We start from the raw sequence: 12,973 nt of genomic DNA, 5'->3' as shown, positions 1-12,973 counted from the left end.
TTTAAAAAAAGCCTTCTGTAAAGCTCAAACATCTTACTATTAAATAAAACAAATAAATTTTTAATCAATAGAGAAAAAATTTACTCATAATCATCTCACAGACGTAACATTATGTACAGTTACCACTGATATTTATTTAGAGTTTTTTTCTACAATTGATCTTTCTGAGTAACTAGGGTAATTACTTCCTCCAAACCATCAATGTGTCTCTTAGACTCCATTCCAACAAGACTGCTCAAAGAAGTCCTACCATTAATTAATACTTCAATCTTAAATATGATCAGCCTATCTCAATTAAGCTGTGTACCACAGGCCTTCAAGCTGGCAGTAGTTAAACTGTTATTTAAAAAGCCATCACTGACCCAGCTGTCTTAGGTAATTATTGGCCAATCTCAAAAAATCTTTAAAGTCTAGTTGTCAAACAGCTAACAGATCATCTGCAGAAAAATGGCTTATTTGAACATTTCCAGTCAGGTTTCAGAGCTCATCACATTATGGAAACAGCTTTAGTGAAGGTCGCAAATAATCGTCTTATGGCCTCTGACAGTGGACTTACCTCTGTTACCTAGACCTCAGTGCAGCATTTGATACTGCTGACCATAATATTTCATTACAGCGATTACAGTATGCTGTAGGCATTAAAGGTACTGCGGTGCAGTAGTTTGAATCGTATCTACCTAATAGACTCCAATTTGTTTATATAAATGGAGAGTCCTCTTCGCACACTAAGGTTAATTATGGAGTTCCACAGGGTTCCCTCGAGAACCAGCTTCAAATTGTGACCCCAACTGGTCACAGCAAATGGCCGCTCCTCCCTGAGCCTGGTTCTGTTGGAGGTTTCTTCCTGTTAGAAGGGAGTTTTTCCTTCCCACTGTCGCCAAAGCACTTGTTTATAGGGGGGGTCACATGATTATTGAGGTTTACTCTGTTTTCTTTGTACTATTGTAAGTAGTGCATTGAGGAAACTTTTGTTGCGATTTGGTGCTGTATGAATAAAAATGAAAGAAAATGAATTGAATTAATGCCTCATAATTTACATCAAATATCTGGGTGGTTAACCAACTATATTTCAAGCCAGTTAACTATCTGATTTATTACAGTACTTTGAGGTACTCAAGTTCTCTAATGTGTTTTATTAGCTGAAGGATCCCCTTAATTTCAGAGAGCTATGGAAACACCATAAAGTGTACTTATAGACAAATGTGCTACTTTAGCAGAAGATTAATATAGTCATCTTGTTTTTCTTGGAAAAACAAAGGTGTGAAAAAAGTTTCGATGTTAAGGCAACCCTATAGTAACATGAGGTTACTATTTTTTAGTATGCAGCATATAAACAGACAAATATGTACACTGTGAAATTATTATTGTAAATCTAGCTGTCTTGAATGTCTTGAGTTGAGCTTTGGAGCTTTGTAGTAATCTATAGTGGCAGCTGCAGCAAAGACTCACAACAAAAATCACCACACAGGTTCGAGACATTGCTTCATGAGGAACTGCAACAGAAATGACAGCACAATAATTGTCTTTGAAAGAAATTTACAAGGAGCAAAAGCTCTAATACTTTTTCCCTCCCACTGTGCACCACGCTTACTGTCACACTCTGAAGCCTCGCTGCTCACTCAACCAATGAACACAGCAGAGAATAAGAGCTGTCCCTATGCCAGGAAAACAAGATATTGTTGTGAAGCACTTGGATACTGTACATAGTTTTTTTTTTTTTTTTTTGGGGGGGGGGGGGATTTCCTTCTGTGCAAACAATGAAAAAATTTCTGGTATGACAGTATGAAATCTACCAGCAAGTTTGAGCCAGCAACAATGATGTGAATTGAAGTATAACTACTGCTGTGACTGATGTCAGTTGGACACGAAGAGACGGTGTATATATTTACATGTTTTTTTTTAAAATAAAACATGAATCCCCTAAACAGAAACCAGATATCTACACAACAAATGAATATCTGATAACATGCTGGATGACATCATGACAATGATACCTTATAGAATAGTTACCTAAGAAATGGAAATATTCAAATGATCAATTTGACAACTGAAAATTATCCCAACAACAAAATAATTTCTCTTACTAAATTTCTGATTATTTATTAAGTATTTATTAATTTCTCTCTCTCTCTCTCAGGTCAAATACAAACTTGATGACAGACAACCAAAACAAACACACTGAGATGCACCAGTGATAAGATTAAAAAACGTAAAAACAGTTAAGTAAGATTAATGGGTTAGTAAAATGCCAATCGCCCCTTTTAAGTGAGCGTTCACTTGAAGCACAGCGCCTGGGTTTCCGGAGAAACTAATCTTCATTGTGATACTCATTATTTCTGACTGTGATTGTAAGTTATGTCAAGCAGGTTAATACAAGAAAGCCTGGCTTTGTTTTACACCCCTGAGCATCTGTAGGAAGGAAAAATGATATTCTGAGAAATATAAAGATTATAACCATGTTACTTCATGTCACTGCACAGGCTGAGTATATTCAGTAGACTGTTTGCCTAACACTAAAAAGCTTTCCAGTGTAGGATAATAATACTTTAAATCTAACAAGAATAAGCACCGACATGAAATCTGAAAAACTGGACATGGTTCATGAGCACAAATGACACAGACAAGCCAAATTAGAGTAACAAAAGTAAAACATGCTCTGCTGGGGCCACATTAAAAAAAAAAACCCGAAGTGAAACTGTGACTTACTATGGAAGACCTTTAAGTGTTGAGTAATGGTGTGGCCTGAAATGAAAATGAGAAGTACTAATGCTGAAAGTAGATGCTTACAGGACATGCTCTTCTTCTTAGTTTTGTACTGTTACTTTAGTCCCCTATTAGTCTCATAGAAAAGCTGTTGTATGTGACTTATGCAAATATTTAATGCTTTTTATAATTGAAAAGATATTCAAAGTACTGACCTACATGATCAAAAGGCTTGTTCAATGTCCAAAAACAGAAAGACAGCATGATTTATTCAATTGTACAACACTTCTATTGAATTGTCACCTGTAAGTGCATTAAGTCCAATCTCCTGTATTCTAGAACGAGTTCAAATAAACTACTGAGGTGCAGCATTTTCCCCACACAGAGTATATTTTACAATTCACTTTTTCACCTGTCTGAAACAAAAGCTTGAGAGATTTACTATTGGACAATGCACTCAATTTAGCACAGGACTTTCAAGTCTAGTGTTTCCCTATGAGCAAACTGGTCAGATTACTCTTGGTGTGACAGTCTTTGATGATTCAGCTGTCTCCAGTTTTCTTTAATAATTTATACAATATAATAAATGCAGCATCAAGTTAGATTTCCTGTTAGCCAAATATAGCTTACTAATGTTGGGTTGCTAGTGATAATTTTAAAAATTGCTGAATGTTAGGACAACGTGACGGGTCAGTTGAGCCTGGACCATCACTGTTATGATAATACAGAACACCACCAACACAGGGATATCACATTGCGCACTGCAATCCAGGCGGTGGAGCTGGAGAAAAGATGGGTGTGCCTCCACACATGCTTACATATGCACCTTCTTCCTCGCTTTCACCACAAAGACACTATTTTTGTGGGACACACTCTCGTAACAAATGTTACAAGAGGCCTATAAATAATTAAAAAACATGCACCACTAGAATAATTACGCATAGTTCTTATTACTATTGAATGCAGTGTCATCTACTAGTTGAAACAAGGTGCTACTAAGTACAAACATCTACTCTAAAACAGGACTAAATTTGAAAGTCCACTCACAATTAAGCTGCTCTGTTCAACCTTATATTAGCACAGTCTAGCTAATGTTAGCTATACAGCAGAGAGAGACTAAAAGAAGTAGGATACACAGTGTCCATTCATTTTTTAATGGCTTCATATCTTGTATCAATAGATAATGACTTGATAACAAACACAAATAGTTCTCAGATCACTGTAGAGCATCTTTGTTCAGTTTCACCCTCTCATGAATGTTATCTCTAAAATAACATCCACATCCTGAGTCACAACAATCCCTTAAACTGAGGTTTATAGGCAGACAATGCCTAGAGAGGCAGTTGGAGAGCCATAAAGTATAATGCCCTATTTTGTAGATTTAAAGGGTATCAATTTTGCTTTTTCCCCCTCTTTTTTCCCGTGTGTGTGTGTGTGTGTGTGTGTGTGTGTGTGTGTGTGTGTGTGTGTGTGTATATATATATATATATATATATATATATATATACATACACACATATCACAATAATGAGATCTGTGTATGCTTACATAATATCTATGACCCAAAAGCTTGGGTTTCAGACAGTTGTGATGTCATGATTTGATGAGAGCAGATATATATTTAATGAGAGCAGATATATAGAGAAACAACTCTAGCGCTGAGCATAGAACCCACTCCTCTAAAGAAAGTTTTACATAATTTGGCCTATTAGTTTTTGCAGGAGGACAAAAAGCCAAGGAGCTGTAATTAAAAAGCTTCGTTCTGTCTTGGCAGAGGAACTATTCCCAGCAACTTTTCAACTTATAGCATATTTGTTATTCGATTTCAACAAAACTCACATTTCACACATTATACAACTCAAACTAAACCACTTACAAGAAGCGGTCTAACATATTACTAATATTAGTAAGCCCTCCTAAATATGCAATTAAACATCCTCCATAACTAAAGAAAATTAGGGTTGTGCTGGTGATTGCCAACAGTCTGCCAGTCATGACAATATTTAGGGGTTTTTTTCTTCCCACTAATGCATAATAGCAATATTACATTCTTTAAATTCATATTAAACTTAACTTCCCTCACTATCTTGCCATATCACCATCCCTGCATATATCATTATTATTACATTATTATTGTACTTTATTGAGCCCCGTGGGGAAATTGCTCTCTGCATTTAACCCATTCACTCAGTGAAGCAGTGGGCAGCCATTGGGCGCCCGGGGAGCAGTGTGTAGGGACGGTACCTTGCTCAGGGGTACCTCAGGGTAGCTGTTAAGGGGAATCGAACCCCCGACCTTCCGATCATGGGGCAACCACTCTACCTACTGAGCTATCCCTACCCCACACACAACAAGCGTGAGACTGTGCATACAGAAACCTCTGGACTCCTTAAAATGAACAGGGCTGTGGCGAGCAGCTAAAATGGCCTAGCGTAAACAAAACCACACAGAGAGTATTTTTGTCTCTTTTAATTTAAAGCTTGCTAATTTATCTCATTTCTTCATTTTTGTTCTTGTTTTAGTGGGATAAATAGAGAGACCATGGTGCAGAAAAGATGAGGTAGGTGCACCAATTTTACACATTAACAGCCTGAAAGACAAAACGTTATGATGAAATGTTAGGACTTAACAACATGCTGGCTGTGCACTTCTGTCTGCAAATCACATAAATGATACGCTTCCCTACTATCTTTGCACCATTTTGTCTGTGTGCTACAAAGTATACAGGAGGAAAGTGCTTAAAAATGTATATTTTTAAAACTGTGCTTTGCATGTGCAGATTTCTACAGATTCCAAAGGATACTCATCCTCACAAACAGTAAACGAAGCACTCACTGTTTAGATAATCTGTTTTTGTTTATCTGTGACCTCCTTGATGTGTCAGTCAGGAAATGACCCGCTGTCCTTATCTGCATCCATTTATAACTGACACGTTGGATTATGTGCAGGATATTGGATTACTCAGAGCCAGATCTGACTACTTCGAAAGTGAGATGAGGGGTAAAGGGGTTCCTGGTTCCTCGGGTAGTTGAGTGTACTTTACATTGCCCAGGAGTTCTGGAAGAACTAGTTTGAACCACATTCAAACACGAAAAGGAAGAAGATATCTTGGCTGACTGATTTGCTACTTGCAAACTTAGAAGATCATCCAAAAGCTGCAGCGTTGGATAAATCACAATAAATGGATGATTACCACCTAAGAGGAGGGTGCTGCAATTTACCAGGTGCATTGTTTGGGGAATAGAAACGGAAAGTCACAATTTCTCTTCCAGGGAGTCATTAATTAGGTCCCATTTTTCTCGTTACATAAAGACTGATGGTAATTTCCCACCCAGCGTTCTACTTTCAGCCATCTAAGGAAGTAGTCAGTAACAGACTCCCAAAATCACATGACACTTCAGAAGCATGCCGGGTTCTTTTATTTCCCTAGTTTTGGTATTAAAACTGAATAAGCTGCCCAGTTTCAAAAGGTTAGGTACAAGTTAAGAGTTTCTTGTATAGAGACTCTATTTAGAAGATTACTACTGGATTACTAGTTGATACTAGAGTTGATCTCCTCACTCTTATAGTGAAAGTGCTGCTTATAGATCAGTCCAGTATATTCCTGTCTTGTTCTTTCCCTACAGCTGGTCTTCTGTACAGGTTGCTTGTGTGATGCTCAACATTCACCTGCTTGTGTCTCTTGTCCCATGGTCCAATAGATCCCAAATGCCTTAAATCTGTGTCATGGTAGGTACGTATTTTTATAATGTCTATGGTTTCAAGGGGGCTGCAGGTGGAGAAATACTTCATGTTCTAAACCTAAGGACTGTGATTCACTGGAGAGGCAGCTGACTATAAAGATTTAAGGTTAATTACTATTTTTAACCTGTTTTTTGGACAAGCTCTTAAGGAACTTTTATATACTTGACACAATATAGTTGGTATTTTAAATATTTAGAAGGGAGAATGTTAAAAACTGTATTTTTGGGGCAGTGAGTGTAATTTTTATCCTAGAAATATAACTTAAATCTATGGAAATACAAAAATCTCTTCAAAGTGAAGATCTGTTGCTTTCTTCTACTTTACATCAGTCTACATTGTAGGCCCTTAGGCTTTTGGGTGCCATTTGGCTAAAGCATGACAAGTGAAAATATACCTCGAGCTCATTTAATGTATGAAATACTAGTGAACTTAAAAAAGAAGACCATATTAAATTATGAAAGGCCTGACACTCAGCTGTGGGTGACATTTCAGTTTTATTATGAAAAAAAGATCTCACACATTATCACCAATAATTAGGCAAAGAGGCAGTCAACTCTAGAACCGTGAAACACAGTTTTAAGCAAAAATGTAACTTTATCCAAATGCAACCATTAGACTACAAGACATGTCATGTTGGAACATAAGATAACTACCAACCTACGCAGCTATAAGTGTTAATGAAACGTCTGATTAAAAGAAAACACATTTTTATAACAAGATCTTCTCTCGCCCACAGTTTCCTTTAACCTTTTGTTCCCACAGAGATACTCAGTCTATCAATGCAATACAGCAGAGTTTTTCCTATATTAGAACAGGATTATTAGAGTGTGAGGGTGCTTTTTTTGTTTAACCTTCTTCCTACAGAAATTCCAAAAGTGATCGCTACAAAAACGCTCCATATAGGTAAGTTTATTAAGCCCAGCTGTGCCTGTCACCGCAAAGTAGTTCAGAAAGCATCCTTATCAATATGTAAATCTATTCCTGCTCTTTACACTCAGTCATAACAGATGTTTGCTTACAGACTGTATTTGTTTCCCCAGAGCTATTTAGTTAGATTTAGAGAATCACTGTTTTATTTCAAGTTGAACAATTGTAGCTAAATACTTTTTTTAATAAAAATTAATATATATCCAAAAAAACAAAAATATTTTGTTAACCATGACATAGTACTTTGCTTAAGAGTTGAAAAGATTTGTTAATTACTACATTTAAACCACCAGCTGTTCCAGCATTATTTTTGTAAGTGTGGGAGACAAATGAGAAAAGGTGAAGACAGTGGGGGTGGTTTAATACTACTTAATAATACTTTCTTTAAAAATTTAAACAATAGCCTTTGCCAAAGGTAAATGTAATCCTGTTTGCTAACAGGGCGATGACAGCCACCAAAGTCAACACCGACAGCTATCTAGTCACAATGTAACACCCACAATGCAAGAGGGAACAAGGGGATACTCTTTACTCTTTTGTTCAAGTGTACATGTGGGAGTTTGATCAAATAGGCTAAAGGATTTTGAGAAGGCATTTGAATGCATGTCTCGGTGTGTCACGTACAGTGGGGCAAAAAAGTATTTAGTCAGCCACCGATTGTGCAAGTTCCCCCACTTAAAATGATGACAGAGGTCAGTAATTTGCACCAGAGGTACACTTCAACTGTGAGAGACAGAATGTGAAAAAATAAAATCCATGAATTCACATGGTAGGATTTGTAAAGAATTTATTCGTAAATTAGGGTGGAAAATAAGTATTTGGTCACCTCAAACAAGGAAAGTCTCTGGCTCTCACAGACCTGTAACGTCTTCTGTAAGAAGCTTTTCTGTCCCCCACTCGTTACCTGTATGAATGGCACCTGTTTGAACTCATCATCTGTATAAAAGACACCTGTCCACAGCCTCAAACAGTCAGACTCCAAACTCCGCCATGGCCAAGACCAAAGAGCTTTCGAAGGACACCAGGAAAAGTATTGTAGACCTGCACCAGACTGGGAAGAGTGAATCTACAATAGGCAAGCAGCTTGGTGTGAAAAAAATCAACTGTGGGAGCAATCATCAGAAAATGGAAGACATACAAGACCACTGATAATCTCCCTCGATCTGGGGCTCCACGCAAGATCTCATCCCGTGGGGTCAAAATGATCGTGAGAACGGTGAGCAAAGATCCCAGAACCACACGGGGGGACCTGGTGAATGACCTGCAGAGAGCTGGGACCAAAGTAACAAAGGTCACCATCAGTAACACACTACAACGGCAGGGAATCAAATCCCGCAGTGCCAGACGTGTTCTGCTGCTGAAGCCAGTGCATGTCCAGGCCCGTCTGAAGTTTGCCAGAGAGCACATGGATGATACAGCAGAGGATTGGGAGAATGTCATGTGGTCAGATGAAACCAAAGTAGAACTTTTTGGTATAAACTCAACTCGTCGTGCTTGGAGGAAGAAGAATACTGAGTTGGATCCCAAGAACACCATACCTACTGTGAAGCATGGGGGTGGAAACATCATGCTATGGGGCTGTTTTTCTGCCAAGGGGACAGGACGACTGATCCGTGTTAAGGACAGAATGAATGGGGCCATGTATCGTGAGATTTTGAGCCAAGACCTCCTTCCATCAGTGAGAACTTTGAAGATGAAACGAGGCTGGGTCTTCCAACATGACAATGATCCAAAACACACCGCCCGGGCAACAAAGGAGTGGCTCCGTAAGAAGCATTTGAAAGTCCTGGAGTGGCCTAGCCAGTCTCCAGACCTCAACCCCATAGAAAATCTGTGGCGGGAGTTGAAAGTCCGTGTTGCTCGGCGACAGCCCCAAAACATCACTGCTCTCGAGAAGATCTGCATGGAGGAATGGGCCAAAATACCAGCTACTGTGTGTGCAAACCTGGTAAAGACCTATAGTAAACGTTTGACCTCTGTTATTGCCAACAAAGGTTATGTTACAAAGTATTGAGTTGTATTTTTGTTATTGACCAAATACTTATTTTCCACCCTAATTTACGAATAAATTCTTTACAAATCCTACCATGTGGATTCATGGATTTTTTTTTCACATTCTGTCTCTCACAGTTGAAGTGTACCTCTGGTGCAAATTACTGACCTCTGTCATCATTTTAAGTGGGGGAACTTGCACAATCGGTGGCTGACTAAATACTTTTTTGCCCCACTGTACATCCCTTGGGTGCTTCAGAATTAAGAAGTACCAGGCATGTTGTTACAGGCTAATCAGTCCATGCAGATGCAAAGTGAGAGCTTAGTCAGCATTGGCAGCAATAAGTCACATTCATTCCCAGTGGGTGTTGCACTCTGCCAGAGGTGCCCTTTGTCACAGATTCTGTTCATAATTTTTAAAGACAGAATTTCACATTCAGCCAAGAGGCGGAGGGTTTCACGCTTGGTAGTCTAAGAATCATGTCTCTGCTTTTTGCAGATGATCCTGTCAGATACATCAAGTGATTACCACTGTCTCACACTGGAGTGATTTGTTGAAGCACCAGTATTGCAGCCATATCCAAATCCGGAGTGCCCACCCCAACATGGGAACAAGTTTCTGCCTCAAATGGAGGACTATTCCAACGCAGTTTTGTTCACTAGTGAGAGGAGAATGGAGTGAGAGCTTGACAGACGCAGTGGTAGTGTTATAAACATTGTACCACTCAATTGTGATGAAAAGAGAGTTAAGTGTTAAGGCACAGCTGTCAACATCTGGGAAGTGATAGGAAGAATGAGTCTGTGGGTATAAACAGTGGAAATTAATTTCCTCCATAGGGTCCTCTGGGCTCTCCCTTACAGGAGGGGTGAGGGGCCTACAACCACTGCTCCTCTATATCAAAAGGAGCCAGCTGAGGTTACTGGGATGCCTCCTAGATACCTCCTATGTGTGGTGCTTTGGGAACATCCGACTGGGAGGGGACCCAAGGACAAGTCTAGTACATGCTGTAGAGATTATGTCATTCAGCTGGTTTGGGAACGTCTCCATGCCACACCAGAAGAGCTACGGGCAGTTGATGTGGATAGTGAGGTCTGGTTATCTCTGCCGCCCCTCCGATTCGTACCCAGATAAGCAGCAGAAAGTGGATGTCATTTATTTAATTATTTTGTTTGAGTTATTCTAATTATTTGGGGTAGCTTAAAACTGTAAAGTGGACAAAGAAGAAAAACTTAAAACCACGAATTAGGGATTTTATAATTAAAAATAGTACAAATCTTCTTCTAACTGAAAATTAATCAGTTGCAGGAGAGAACGCGAATACTGGCCAGGGAAGACACGTGATCGTCCTCTAACCTTAAGTTCAAAGACTCAGTGTAGTGGAAGAAGAAGTCAAGTGAAAATAATGGGCAACCTGACTAAGGCAGAGGCAAGGCGTTGCAGACTTCCCATTTTGAGGTAGACAGGTTTCACCAGCAATCAGATTCGCACATTCGCTTCCACAAAAGCTGTAATAACAGAGCCTGGACCTCTAACTGATTGTAGGTTACCTGCACAGTGAGGCAAAGGTGGGTGAAGTTAGTCCAAATAAATATTAAACTTTACACTAGGTGGAAAAGTCAGTTTCTTTAACCACGCATCAGGCTAATATTACCCTACGCTGATAAATTGTCCCTTTTCAGCTTGTCCTGACTTGCTAAAAATAAATAAACCGCAATGACTTTTCCTCGCAGTCCTCAAAAAGCCACCGCTGGTGAGGCAAACTGAAACCATCACGCTCAGTTTATTCTTTCTTTACATTGAAACACCTTAAACACGATACGACACGAAGTTTCTGTGACTTTTCAAGTTATTGCCCCGTAAGTTTTCCAAGCTGGTGTCAGTTGGCAGCGTTAGCCAGCTAGCTCCCAAGTTAGCTTCCCAAACAATGTTCACCTGTTACTGCTTGTGTCAAACAAAAATCAACTCCGCTTTTTCGACTTTAAGACTACAAAAAAACTTATCGATTTTAACTCCCTGTGTGGAACTCCAGGGAAAGAAAGATAGCTGCTCAACTGCGCTAAGCTACCGCCTGTTAGCATGAATGGGAAAAAGTAGAAGCAAACCACAGAGCAAGCCGTAGCTCCCCTTAGCAAAGAGTGACAGGACACCAACGGAGACAAGTTTAAAAACGTGGAAAACTACATACCCGACGGCAGCTCCTGTTGTCCGGCAACTTTTGCTGTTACTTGAAGCTCGGTTGTAATCCAAATAGAGTGATTAAAGCAGTGCCTCCCCCACCGAAACTACCCACCGCGTCCGCAGACAGCTACAGCAGCTGGAAACTCCGCCGCTGCCCAGAAAATACAACAACAACATGGCAGCGCCGCGCCGCGTTCAGGGCGCGCTGGACAGCCGGTAAATACAAAACTAACGTGCGGTCTCTGACCTGCGAACATGTAAGAAACTTCAAACAAAGCTGAAATGTGAATGACATATTTTATTCTGGCACAACTTTAATGCCAAAATGCCCATCATCATTAGCGGAATCCAGGTTTATAACTTCACATGTTTTGTCTCGTCCGGCAAACAACTGACAATTATTTAAATAATAAGTTTTTACACTTATATTACTTAGTAAAGTAACCCCCAAAACCACAGGGTGCAAGACAGGAATCAGTGAAACAATCGAACAAAAGATGAAATGTAACTAAGAAAAGAGGTGAAATATGAATCAGGTTAAAGCAAGGATATAAAACTTCAATTCCCTTCAGTTCAATTCAATTTTATTTATACAGCGCCAAATCACAACAACAGTTGCCTCAAGACGCTTTATGTTGTAAGGTAGACCCTACAATTATACATACAGAGAAAAATCCAACAATCATATAACCGTCTCTGAGCAAGCACTTTAGCGACAGTGGGATCTTGAAAATTGTTATTTGTATGTCCAAACCCAATGACTACTTTGGTGCTTCCCCCAGAGCTTTTAGCTGTTTGCTCGTATGGTATTTTAGGCTAACACAAGCTTGATGGTCTAAAATATCTCTGGAGAAAGCTGCTAAGCTCACATGTCAACTATTTATCACTGTCATCTTTAAATAAATTCATCAGTCATGGTGGAAAACTGCAGGGGAAAAAGCAATGAGAAAGATGGGTAACAAAGTGTTTACTTCAATGTTTTGAACTTTAAGTTATACTAACTGAGTCTGAATCTATTTTTACTAGCACTAATTAACTTCCAGCTAAAAAAGATGAATTCTAATAAATAATTCCAAAGGTTATGCGTCTGAGTTTGTGTTGCTGAGTGGAATGTTTACAAAGACTTGGACCTTTGGAGATTATTTTTCCCTACAAACAGACAAAATATGGATGGAATGAGCAAGTTCAGATCAGCAAGTGCAAAGCTGATTTTGGTTTTTATTCTAGTGGAGTTTGCATCAGTAAGATGGATTTTGTTGGGGCTGATGTTAGGAGGTGAAAGAAGGGAAAACAAGGAAGAAAAGTAAATGAAAATCAACACAATCAATAAGGGGAAATACACGGAAGAGAGATGAATGTTTCCCTGATGAAAATAATGGAGGTTATCTATGTTTTTAATAAGAAACCAGAAAATTATGAAAGTTATTT

At 39.1% G+C, this 12,973-nt stretch overlaps 1 protein-coding gene across 1 annotated transcript in view; it reads right to left on the bottom strand.

Annotated features, from left to right (window-relative positions):
* The window catches only part of plekhf2 (pleckstrin homology domain containing, family F (with FYVE domain) member 2), a 38,938-nt gene extending 27,208 nt beyond the window's left edge, over nt 1-11,730 (bottom strand). The window contains exon 1 of the mRNA XM_004551086.6: nt 11,553-11,730. The gene's annotated coding sequence lies outside the window, so the exon portion shown is untranslated. The remainder of the gene's footprint in view (nt 1-11,552) is intronic.
* Nucleotides 11,731-12,973: the final 1,243 nt, after the last annotated feature.

This window comes from Maylandia zebra, linkage group LG11 (genome assembly GCF_041146795.1).
Source record: "Maylandia zebra isolate NMK-2024a linkage group LG11, Mzebra_GT3a, whole genome shotgun sequence".
In the NCBI taxonomy this organism is placed as follows: Eukaryota; Metazoa; Chordata; class Actinopteri; order Cichliformes; family Cichlidae; genus Maylandia; species Maylandia zebra.
The sequence above is the reverse complement of the archived record's forward strand: the minus strand, read 5'-3'. Positions and strand labels throughout refer to the sequence as shown.